Source organism: Corvus cornix, chromosome 1A, assembly GCF_000738735.6.
Source record: "Corvus cornix cornix isolate S_Up_H32 chromosome 1A, ASM73873v5, whole genome shotgun sequence".
Taxonomy (NCBI): Eukaryota; Metazoa; Chordata; class Aves; order Passeriformes; family Corvidae; genus Corvus; species Corvus cornix.
Genome location: NC_047057.1, coordinates 43,015,490 through 43,026,555, shown reverse-complemented (window position 1 = coordinate 43,026,555; position 11,066 = coordinate 43,015,490). Strand labels below are relative to the sequence as shown.

Here is an 11,066-nt window from a genome sequence, read left to right as displayed (position 1 = left end):
TGCTGCCCTCTTTCCCCATCACAGAACAAAGAAAATACTTCGATGAATTAAAATATAAAATAAGGAAACAAACCAAGGTATTTATTTTTCTGGTCATCAGTTAGTAAACACTTATATTTTCATTATCCAGTAATATACTTTATGACGTTACACTTTTTCCTTCTATCTAGCTGTCATTTATAAGAGTCAATTTTAGTGATAATATAAAGTGATGGAGAGCAGTCAAGCTGAAAGATCATCAATAACTGTAAATGATTAAAAAGAGTGTTTACAGTAAGGCACTAGTTTCATGACCTTTGTAACTGGTTACATTTCTCCTTTGTGTCAGTGTGACTGTCTCTTGGTTGATGGTAATGTGCAGGGACTGCAAGGCCTGCGTGGGATCAGTCAGGTCTGGTCATGGCCTCAGGGTCCGGAAGGTAAGCCAGATCAGAATATAGATTAATCTAAAATGAAAAGTGACCACAGAAAGAAAAAGAAAATCATCCAAAAAAGCAGTGCTTTTAAAGTACTGATTATGTTCCCATAATCTTGGTCTTTTTGTTTATGCAACTTCAAAATTTGTCTTCTGAATTACTGCTGCTGCTGCAGAATATACTTATACATTCAGCAAACAAATACATAATTGAAACTGATTTCTGAGCACTTAGAGCCTGCAAGGAACATGTACTTTTTTGTCCTGAATAGAATAGAGTAAGTGAAGTTATCATATACAGATACTAAATTTAACAAGCTCAGGAGAGTCTATGAAGTACCTAATTGTCTGATTTTTTATGCTTGAAAAAAAAAAGAGAAGCAAATATAAAAAATAACTTTGTCAAGCAGATTTTCCTGCATGCCTTACAAGAAGACTTTTTCCTGTGTTTCTATTTTTCCTAAATTAATAAGCTCAGCAAATTCAGTGACAGAACCATTTCCTTTGTATGTCTGCTTGTGGCTCTTTCCTAAAAACATAAAACACTGCAAGGTGCATAAATGACAAATAAAAAAACCCTCAAAACATGAACAAGTTTCCCTAACTTCTGGAAAGGTTTGGGATTACTTTTATGTTAACTTTGCTGCTTTTTCTAGCCCAGGTGATAATTCCTTCAAAAGCTTTTAATGTGAAGTAAAGAATCAGCAGGCCAATTTCATTTAACATGAGGAATTTTCAAGGCAAATAACAGAGTTATTTGTACAAGCTAAGTAAATATTAGAATGCATAAGAAGAAACAAACCCAAGGGATGCAAAGTTAATGTCATGAACCATTACAAATCTGGAGGGACTAATGAGGGAGAATCTACAAAAGCTATTTAAAGCTAAAAATCCTTTGAACATACTTTTATTGGACCTTAACCATTCAGAAGCACTCAGGAAATTGTCACCAAACTATTGCAAAGAAGAACAAAAAGTTTAAAAAGTCATTAAAATTATTTTTAAAAAAAGAAAAGTGCTAGTTCAAACTCTAAGTTATTAATAGAGCGCCTGTGACCCAGACTTCACCAAAATCTCCATTTTTACTAAGCCACTAAGAGCTGCACTTCAGAGTTGTGTTCATCTTGAACAAGTAGGTGACCGCGGCAGATATAAATAAGAAAGGCACTGTGAGTATTTAGAGCTTTTATGCCATCATTGTTATTGTCCTTCTAGAATAATTATATGTTACATCACCCTTGACATTTGCAGCCTGGGTTTTGGGTAAGCTGTGGAAGGGCTGTTAACCACAGAACCCTTTTGTGACTTGACCATGCCTATTTTAAGACTTCAGAGGTGGCTGTCAGCATCCCCTTCAAAAGCAGGATTTGAGGGACCAAAGATTTTACTTTAGAGAGCACAGTATTATATGCTGGAGGTGTATATTCAGGATTTTGCAAATGCTGCATAGATGCCTGTATTTGCATCCACATATGCCAGAAACCCACAGAACAGTGCACAGCAAGCACACTCAGTGCAGGCTCTGCATTGGGAGTAGAGCTCATGGACACGGTAGATATCCTATTGCTTGCTCTCAGCACTGAAAGGTTTTTTATTTGAACTGAAACCTGGATTTGATCCCTTACTCTAGCAGCTCTAGGTGAGAGAACTTATGATTTAGGCTGCAGTCAAAGGTATTGGGCTGAGACCGAAAAAAATAGTGTAGCAATCCTCACAGAAGTTATCCTCAGACAGGGGTCTCAGAGCAAGCCTAGCCTGCCCAGAGGGAAGGCATCAACACAACCCATCCTGGAGAAGAAGTCTTGCTTTGTATTATTCTCTCAGAGTTTGGATTGAATTTTATTAGAACAGAGTAGAATGAGCATGTACTTCCCTGCTTTCCTGGATTTAACTTCCTTTGTAGGACAACTCAGATTCCGGTCTTACAGGCATTCTTTCCCTCTGTGTTTCGGTGAGTGAATTTACACTTTCTTTACCTTGACCCAGTGTCAATAAAGGAAAAGAGAGCTTAAGCTGATTTTAGGGGTGAACTTAGTTTTAATGTGGCCAGCTCTGAGCAAAGGTGGGGGTTATGGCTGTACAAACTAGTCATGGCAAACAGTAGATATTTGGGGTCCTGGAAAACCAAGCTGTTACCACAACTGGGGGAGCAGCTGGCATATGTACCCTGGCAGCAGCTCTGGGAGAGGTGAGAGAAGCCCCTTCCAAGAGCAAAGTCATTACCTTCACTCCACCACCCCCAAATCTGCTGACTCTGATTGCTAAGATGTTTCCTGGCTACAGAGAGCTCACCATTCCTTAGACGACATCACCTACTCTTTTGAGAAGCCTCAGACTACCTCTGAATTATTTTTCTTTTTTTTTTTTTTGCTATGTAAATGATTAACCTAGGACATTAACTTGACTCACTTTGAGTAGAACTGAAATAAAATATTCCAGAGCTTCAACACAGATCCCCATATTGAGGGATATTCTGTGGGCTGTTCTTGCCAGGTTCATAGAACCAAATGGTAATTTAGGCTGAAAAGGACCTGCAGAAGTCATCTAGTTGGATCTCCAGCTCAAAACAACATTGGCATTCAAATTAGGTCTAGTTGCTGTAGGCCTTCTTCAGCAGAATGTCGATTATCTCCAAGATGGTGTCTAAGCCAGGTGGAAGGAAAGTGTTACTCTTCTGCCTTGGGTTTAGAGCCTCAGACTCTATGCTAACTTCCAAATAGGCGAAAGGAAACCAGAAAAAATCCATTTCAATCAGTTGCTTTCTACCCCTCTTTCTGGTTGAGATAGCCCTGAAGAGTAAAGATTGAAAATGTGAGGTGGGAACTCAAAGCTTAGGATCCCCATCAGGAATTAGCATTTTGCTTTAGTTCTGCCTCTATTCTGAAAGGCAAGGTTTCAGCCACAGCTGGCATTTCCCAGTGCTTTACTTTCAGAGGCTTCCCTTTCAGTGTATGAGATTTGTAGACCGGCATTTTTCAGAATCAACCTCTCCTGATTCTCTTCATGTAAATTGTCCTGGACACTTAATTCAGGGATTGGGATTCTGCTCAGAGGTGTTGCTACACTAATGTGCAAAGATTCTGATATGTTATTATATCTAACCTTTGACTATGAAAGATTATAATCTTCAATTCTTAGCTATCTATTTGAAATTATACCTGTCAGAACCTCAAACAGTTTTATGTTGCTACCACTCTTTTATTATTTGAGAGATTTCAAGAAGAACCTTTAATGTTATGATGATGTATTTTACTCCCTGTTGATGGATAGTTTGCATGTCTACCAAAGCTCAAGCAAACTAGTAGGAATTAGAATTATTATTTCACACTAATCTATTCCTTTAATTTTAAAGTAATTAGCTGAGTTGGACAGCAAAACAACCCTTTCCTACAAGAGTCAGTAAATGGACTCTCTGTAAGAGCAAAAGCTGATTACTTTGATATAAAGAGGGACATTATTTTTTGCACCTCTGGAAAGCTGCCTAACTTGAAAGCCTCATAATCTGATTTTCATAAATCCTATTTAACACATTATTATTTTCTTTTTAATAGGCAGCACCTAAAGTGATATCACTCTTCTCTGATGCTACCCCTTCTTTTTCTTAACAGAATCCCACAACCCTACTTATGCATAATTTGTATCACAGTCACCAAAATGCTATATTAAATCTAATCTTTTTACATTAATTTTATTTTAATAAAATGGCATACAGTTTACATTTCTACAATTATACTGACCCATATCTGTGTCAGATTTTAAGGTCCTTGCTGCATAGAAAAACCAATTCTTCTCTTCCAGCAACTCATGTGTCAATAAGATTTCAGTAAGTTTAATCTTTGACCTGAAGGAATGCATGCCAAAAAAGAGAGACAAAAACTGATTAACAGTTCATTTTTGCAAGATCTAGAGAACTGTACTGTAATCAAGACACAAAGGACAGACAGGGCAGAAAAAGACACACATTAAAAATAGAAATTTATATGAAATTCAAAGGACCAACTTTGTCCAACTGAAGAAATTTTATCTGATCAGAAATCCATCTTGAAAAATGGATTACTCCAATGTATCCAATACCTTTGTATACTCTGATGTATCTGGTGGATAACTCCCAGAACTGTTTTATCCAGCTGTATTTTTAATGTAATAAGAAAATGCATTTCCCGACCTTAATTTGGTGCTATTATACAGTCTAATTAAAATTAATTCTAACAAGTCCCCCATTATATTCAATATCTAAGTGCTTTGTTAAAAGCATTCTAGTAGACTCACAGTGTCTACTAGACAGCATCTTGTCTGGTTTGCCATTGCCAGAGGCTTCATGTAATCCCACACACAAATACGGCGATCATCTCCTTGAAAAGAGTACGTACTCTGGAGCAGGGATACTTCTCTGAAGGTTATTGGAAAACTTCTCTCACCTTTAGCTTCTTTCCAAATCTGCTTATTGATATCTGTTGTGCCAATATTGTTCTTAAGGCGCATTAATTTCCTCTGCTGTGTGTTTAGCTTGCTGCAGCATTTTTGTAAAAGTAAGCAAGCATTGCCTTTCCGGGCAGGTAGCTGTGAATCTCTTCCTTTTGCCTGGCTAATTAAGCCACCACTCACGTGGCACTTTGTCTACACTATTATGATCTACCAGGGACTTACAGCAGGCTGCCCTAGCTTGGACACTCCGTTAACACCATCTACCACAGAAGGAGAGACAGACAGACAGACAGAGACACAGAGGGATAGACTCCACCTGCCAGGTTTGGTGAGTGAGCAGAAGACCTCTGGTCTTTACCTCTCCTCACACGACCAAAGGTACCTCTTCTAAACTTTCCTGCACATCTCCCTCCCAATTTTTATCCTTATTTCAGAACAAATTTTCAAATTGATCCCTAGTTTATTTTTATGCCCACTTGTGAACAAATCTGTGCATGTGTCCACAAAAGAGACGGTGATTTCTCTGAGAAAAAAAGAACAGAGATACGCAGTGATGTTCTGAAACAAGTTCCGGGTTTGCATGCAAAAATTGAGTCTTAAAAGTAAGAATTTAGAATTGATAATGTTTTTTATTGTTCCCAGCTTCCATGTGATTTTAAAATAATTTCATTTTAAAATCAGTTCTACCCTGTAGAACTTTTTGTTGTGCAGACTGAAAATTCAGCAAGAATATTACGTATATAAGGGAGGAGTTCTCAGGAGCTGAAAATCAGGGTTATCTGGGAACACATTCATTAAAAAATTGAATTCTAGAGAGGTTCCTGAGAAAATAAGATAAAATACTAGCATGGAGGTCCTCCTCTAGTTGTTATGACTTCTGAGATATGCTGGCTAATAGTGTGGCTGGCACAGAGGACTTCAGCTTTCATTCAGTCACAATGCCTTTTTATTCCTCTTCTTCTACTCCATAGCCAAGCAGTTTCTGTTCTATGACTACTTACTGAGTATCTGTCATTGCCCTTTATTGTGGCCTAAATATTGACTAAAAATTGAATACCACCATTATTAAATTATAGTCCTGTTTTTAATTTCACATTTTAAACTTTAAGTTTATTTGATTGCTTGTTTGATTTTTTAAATTATTTTTAATCTTCTTCCCTGCTCATGCTAGGGACAGAGGTAGACTTTTTGTTAACACTAGGACAAAGTGGGCTGGGAAATGACTGATTTCATCATAGCAAGTATTTCACAATTTGTCTTCCTTATGTCGAATGAGGAGTAGAAGATTAAACTCCTGTGTTATGAAAGTAAGAAAATGTCCAAAGAGTGAAGAGTTTGAGAAAACATACACTTACTGATTTGAACAAGTAGAATTTCTGTGGCTGTATTCAGTATAATCATGTCCTTTAATCAGCAGAACAAAATGATGGCTACTCTCTTTCACAGCCCTCAGCAGCTCTGTACTTAGGAGCCTCAGCATTCCTTGTCCACACCAATCACCTGTTAGAATGAACTCAATTGTGCACATATGAAGTAATGTATGAAGATGATTTCATAAGTTAATGGAGAAAAATAAGTGGAAAACTAAGCAAACTAATATTTAAAATGAAAAGTCCTACATCTCCAACTCTGAAACTTTTATCTTTCAGAAAGAGAGGCGGATAATCTTTCTAGATCTTGAAGAGGCATGTAGGTTGGATAGCAGCCAGGCCTGTAGCCAGGTTCTTCAGTGAGCTGATTTCAGAACAAAAAGAAAGCACTTCTCTTCCTCCTACTACTTTTTTTGCTACCTACAGGTATTTAGTGCTGCCTCCATTTGCTGTCGATTGAGTGACATTAATCTAGGCCCTCCAGTTCTTTAATATTAATATCCTTTCAATTGAATCAGCCCATATGCCAATTATTTATCAATTCTTTATATTTTCTTCTGAGCTTCTTTTAACTTTTAATTTTTTTTTCAGTTACAGGGATTTTTGTAGGAGGCTTAAAGTAATTACGGTTCTATTCACCAGCTATATTCCTAATTAACAATGATTCCTTTTCTAAGGTCTGTGGATGACATGCTGCTGCGTACAAGAGCTTTCACATTTAATAGGAAAAAGGAGGTACTAAAGTTTAACTTTTTTTAGGTGGGATTTTTTTTACATTATGTTATCACAGCAGAATTTATTTTCATTTTCCATCCAGCTCTAGTAACTGTAACATCTGAACTTGCATATCACAAGGTAATAATTTTATTTCTGTGATTTAAGCTACTATGTGTATATATTTGTACCATGGAAAACTTTATATACATATATATATATTCATACTATCAAATTTTATGATCAAGATTTGAAAAAACATGGAATGCAATTTTATATACAGTGTTCTGAAGTTTGTGTGGTTTTTTAGTTCTCAGGGTATTGTTTCACTTTGATGACTGAGTTTGGATTATAAAAGACAAAGTCAGTTATTTAGAATAAAACTGATTAAAGAGGAAGGATTGTGAAACTCACCTGAAATATTTACCTTTTCTCCAATCTCAACTTGTCTAGCTTCAGCTTCCTGCTACTGAAGTCTTTATTTCCGAGATTTTCTTTTTCCTCTGTACACATCTTTAAATTATGAGATCAGTTGTCTCTAAGCTATTTCAGATGTCTCTACCTTTTGGTAATGCATTTCAATGCAATTGTCATTCTTGTCATTAAGATTAGAACACCCAAAGGTTTTTTCACCACTTTTCTTGAATTTGGAATGCAGTGTAGAGCTGAACACAGATTTCTAGACTACTCCAAAAGCAAAACAGCTTCTCCATGTTTCCATAGTAACTACCTACAAAAAGAAGATTTAACTGAGCCGTATTGCTCCTGTCTTGCATTGGGAGCTCATATTCGGTTGACTATGAACTGTCTCAAGATGTTTTCCTGGACAGAGTCTGGGAGGGTCCTTGTGTTGCCTGTGCTTGGAAAAATTATGTTGGCTTAGGGAATATCAGTGTTAACAAGGGAATATCAGCGTGTATGAATGAAATATGCAAAACTGTCTGATTTGCCCCAAACAGGCTACCCTGTAGAGCAAGATGATCACAAAACAGAATTAAAAGTAACCAGGGAATTACCAAGAGGCTCTGAAAACAAAAAAGTCAGCTTGAAAAGGTGTTATAAAGGAAGGCTGGAAATTTTTTAGCAGTGGAAGGAGACCACACAGTGGCCACAACAGTAGTCAAACCTTGGTGCTGCCAGAAGTGGCCCTACCACCATTTCAACCTGTCTAGGCCAGGCAGGGCTTCCTCCCTGCCAGACACCATGAGCATCATTCCAGCCAGTTCACCAAGAGTGCAGGTGAGAAAATGAGGAGCCCACACCCATTGGGTGCCCTTGTGAACTACTGGGGTTCTTTCTGGCATTAGTGCATAGTATGGAGCATCTCCACACAGAAAAAGAACCTCCACATGTCCAAGAAGAAGGGTTGGTTTTAATTTTTAAAAAGGTCTGGTTGCCTACCCCTTTAATTATTAATTTTCCCTGAAGTATGTCAGCTGTCAAACATCTGAAGATTGTTTACATTCCAGGAAAACAAAACCAAACAAAATCTACTGTAGAAAATATAACAATTTAGAACTTTTTTTCTTCTAAAAGATCCTGAAATAGACAACCACTGGTCAAGAAATCTGTGATGTATTAGCTCATCTAAGTTACTAAGTGTCACTGTATAGCATGCCTAATCACACTACATGAGCCTCTCCTCTCCACTATCTGAACTCTGTTTCCTCTGTTTTTAATGATTTCTTTTGTTCTTCCTTGGGTGCCTGGACAGCATTCTCACAGTCACTTTTCATCCCTTTCTCACAAAACAGCTGTAAATGCAGATGTTCTGCAAGGCCTCCCATCTGAACCGACCTTGGGGAAGATTCTTAACTCCTGTAAATTGCTTGAGTACCACTTAAGTGTGTAAGACTTGGCTGATTCACACCATCTGGCCCTTTGAGCCACTCTGTGTTTATTTGCATACTTGAACATATTGTTTCAGGCTCATGCTGTTTAACTGTAAGATTTCCTGGCCAGAGGCTGTCATAACAGCGTACTGTACAGTCCCAAGGAAATTTAAAGAGCTATATAAATAGTGATAAAATAGCTCCATTTTCTTTTACCGCTTCCTAAGCCTACCCCCAAAGAGAAGAGCTTTCGCTACATGAGTTAGGTAAGACTCCTGGAGTCTGAGCTGGACAAGTTCCTGTCAAAACTAACAGCTTAGGCTTTCTCAGAGTTAACACCTAACTTAGACTCTATAGACAAGGGTTAATACTGTAGGACCAACATTAAGGTTATTGACTTATTCTGTTATACCTTATACTTTGCTGTTATTTTTTCTATTCAGCTTGGTTAGATCATTATTTTACATTGATTTATTTGTGTTGCCCATCACCTTATGTCTTTGCTTTTTCTAAAGGGCTTCAGAAGGATTCTACTATCCAGTACAAAATTAAAGAATGTAGCCTGTTACTGTTACCATTAGTTGGTAGAGTGAAGAACCCCTCACCCAAGATCCAGATAAGAAAAACATCCTATTCCTTATGCAATTTTATACCAGATGAACAAAAGGAAAGTACCAAGAGTTGAATTCTAGGTTTTTACTTGGTTTATAATTTCTTTGCCTTCTTAAACAGGAATGAAGAAGCACTGTTAGCCTGTGCAAAGAGAAAAAGTTTAAAATGTGGGAGACCTCATTTCTTTTTGCTGCAGAAAATTTCTGTGTGGTTTATCCCTTATTTGTTCTAGGAGAAATGAAAGTACTAAATGAATATGCCACTGTCTAATCCTCTTTTACATGGTCACAGAAAATGCCCCACTTTCTCCCTTCATCATAACAGTCTGGGTATAAGAATCTGGTAGGAGGAGGAAATATGGTTGGAGGAAACCTCATGCTCCTTATATTCCCTTCATAGTGTATGCCCATGAACATTCTTAGGAGGTTGTCCATGTGCAGCATTAAAACCCACAGTTCCCTCAGCCCCTTAATCATTGAAACAAAGAAGAATTATTTTGTTTGCCTTTTAAGTGTGTCTGTAGAGCTACAACCCAGATGTTACTATGCATACTCCGCTCAGAACAGTGCTTTGCAGTTTCAATGTCTTCATAGACTTCTCATATGTTCCTTCCTAATAGAAATATTTCCTTTTTCTGTATATAACTTGTGTTAACTCTCTGGGTGGTTTTTTTTAAATTGAATTTCATTTTAATTTTCAATGTTTGTTGTTTTGGTTTTTTTTAATTTTGCTTCTATTGATTAAAAAATATTTTTTTGTGTGGCTTGCTGCAAGGCATGCTGAATCCTGAATTCCTGCATTCTTTTCTCTGTAGTGTCTGTGACAATAGAAGTTGTCGTAATAAAAGTCATTTCACATTGCACAGTGTGACTCAGACTGATCAGATGGGGTCAGGAGAATCAGCAAATTTTTCCTTAATCTATTTTTCTCGAAGTTTTTAAAGTACCTTTCGTATCTAAGGCATAGTACAAATATAGAACATCTGGACATGAATGTCAAGTGATATGAAGAGAAATGAAAATATCTATATAAATATCTATATAAATGCTACTGCTTGCCACCTAAATTTTGCAGAAATCAGTTTTATTCTGTTAATATTTTCTAAGGTATTGTAGTAATATGCAGTATTCTATAACTATAATGTTATGGTATTTAAAACTAAAGTTGTGATTTTCCAGTAATATATATTCATATGTACATATCTATTTCAAATATTCATTTTCAGGTAACGGCAAGATAATAAAAATCAGAACAATAAAAACTTATTTTAAACTGCATTTAAAATAAAAAAGAAATAAGTTTCAAAATAAAGCTGTTCTGATTTTTAAAAATATGACAATATTTTTTTTTAAACAGCCCTGCAAATCACCAGAGATTAAAATGGTGATTTGGGGAAGAGGGTATGTTTGGGTTTTTTGTTTCATTCATTTTGGGGTGTTTTATTTTGCTTTGGTTGGGGATTTTTGTATTTTTGATGGTGTTGGGGTTTTTTTGTTGTTTTTTTTGTTAGGGTAGCAAATCCTTTTAATCTAACATGTTTATCAAATATAGGAAACGTTAATTAAATATTTGTCTTGATTTGATTGCATTTTTTTTTAACAGTTGTTTTAACCAGCATTTGATAACTGCTTATATAAATCCTTCTGCATACAGTCTGAGGCCAAGTTGATCCTTCTTTTGCTATGGAAAGGGGAAATT

The 11,066-nt window shown here is 36.6% G+C and overlaps 1 long non-coding RNA gene across 1 annotated transcript; it reads left to right on the top strand.

Moving 5' to 3' along the window:
* Positions 1-308: 308 nt before the first annotated feature.
* LOC120411951 lies at positions 309-10,640 on the top strand. The gene is made up of 3 exons (XR_005604561.1): positions 309-419; positions 2,319-2,366; positions 5,055-10,640. It is a non-coding gene; the product is annotated as an uncharacterized LOC120411951 (long non-coding RNA).
* The last annotated feature ends 426 nt before the right edge of the window (positions 10,641-11,066 follow it).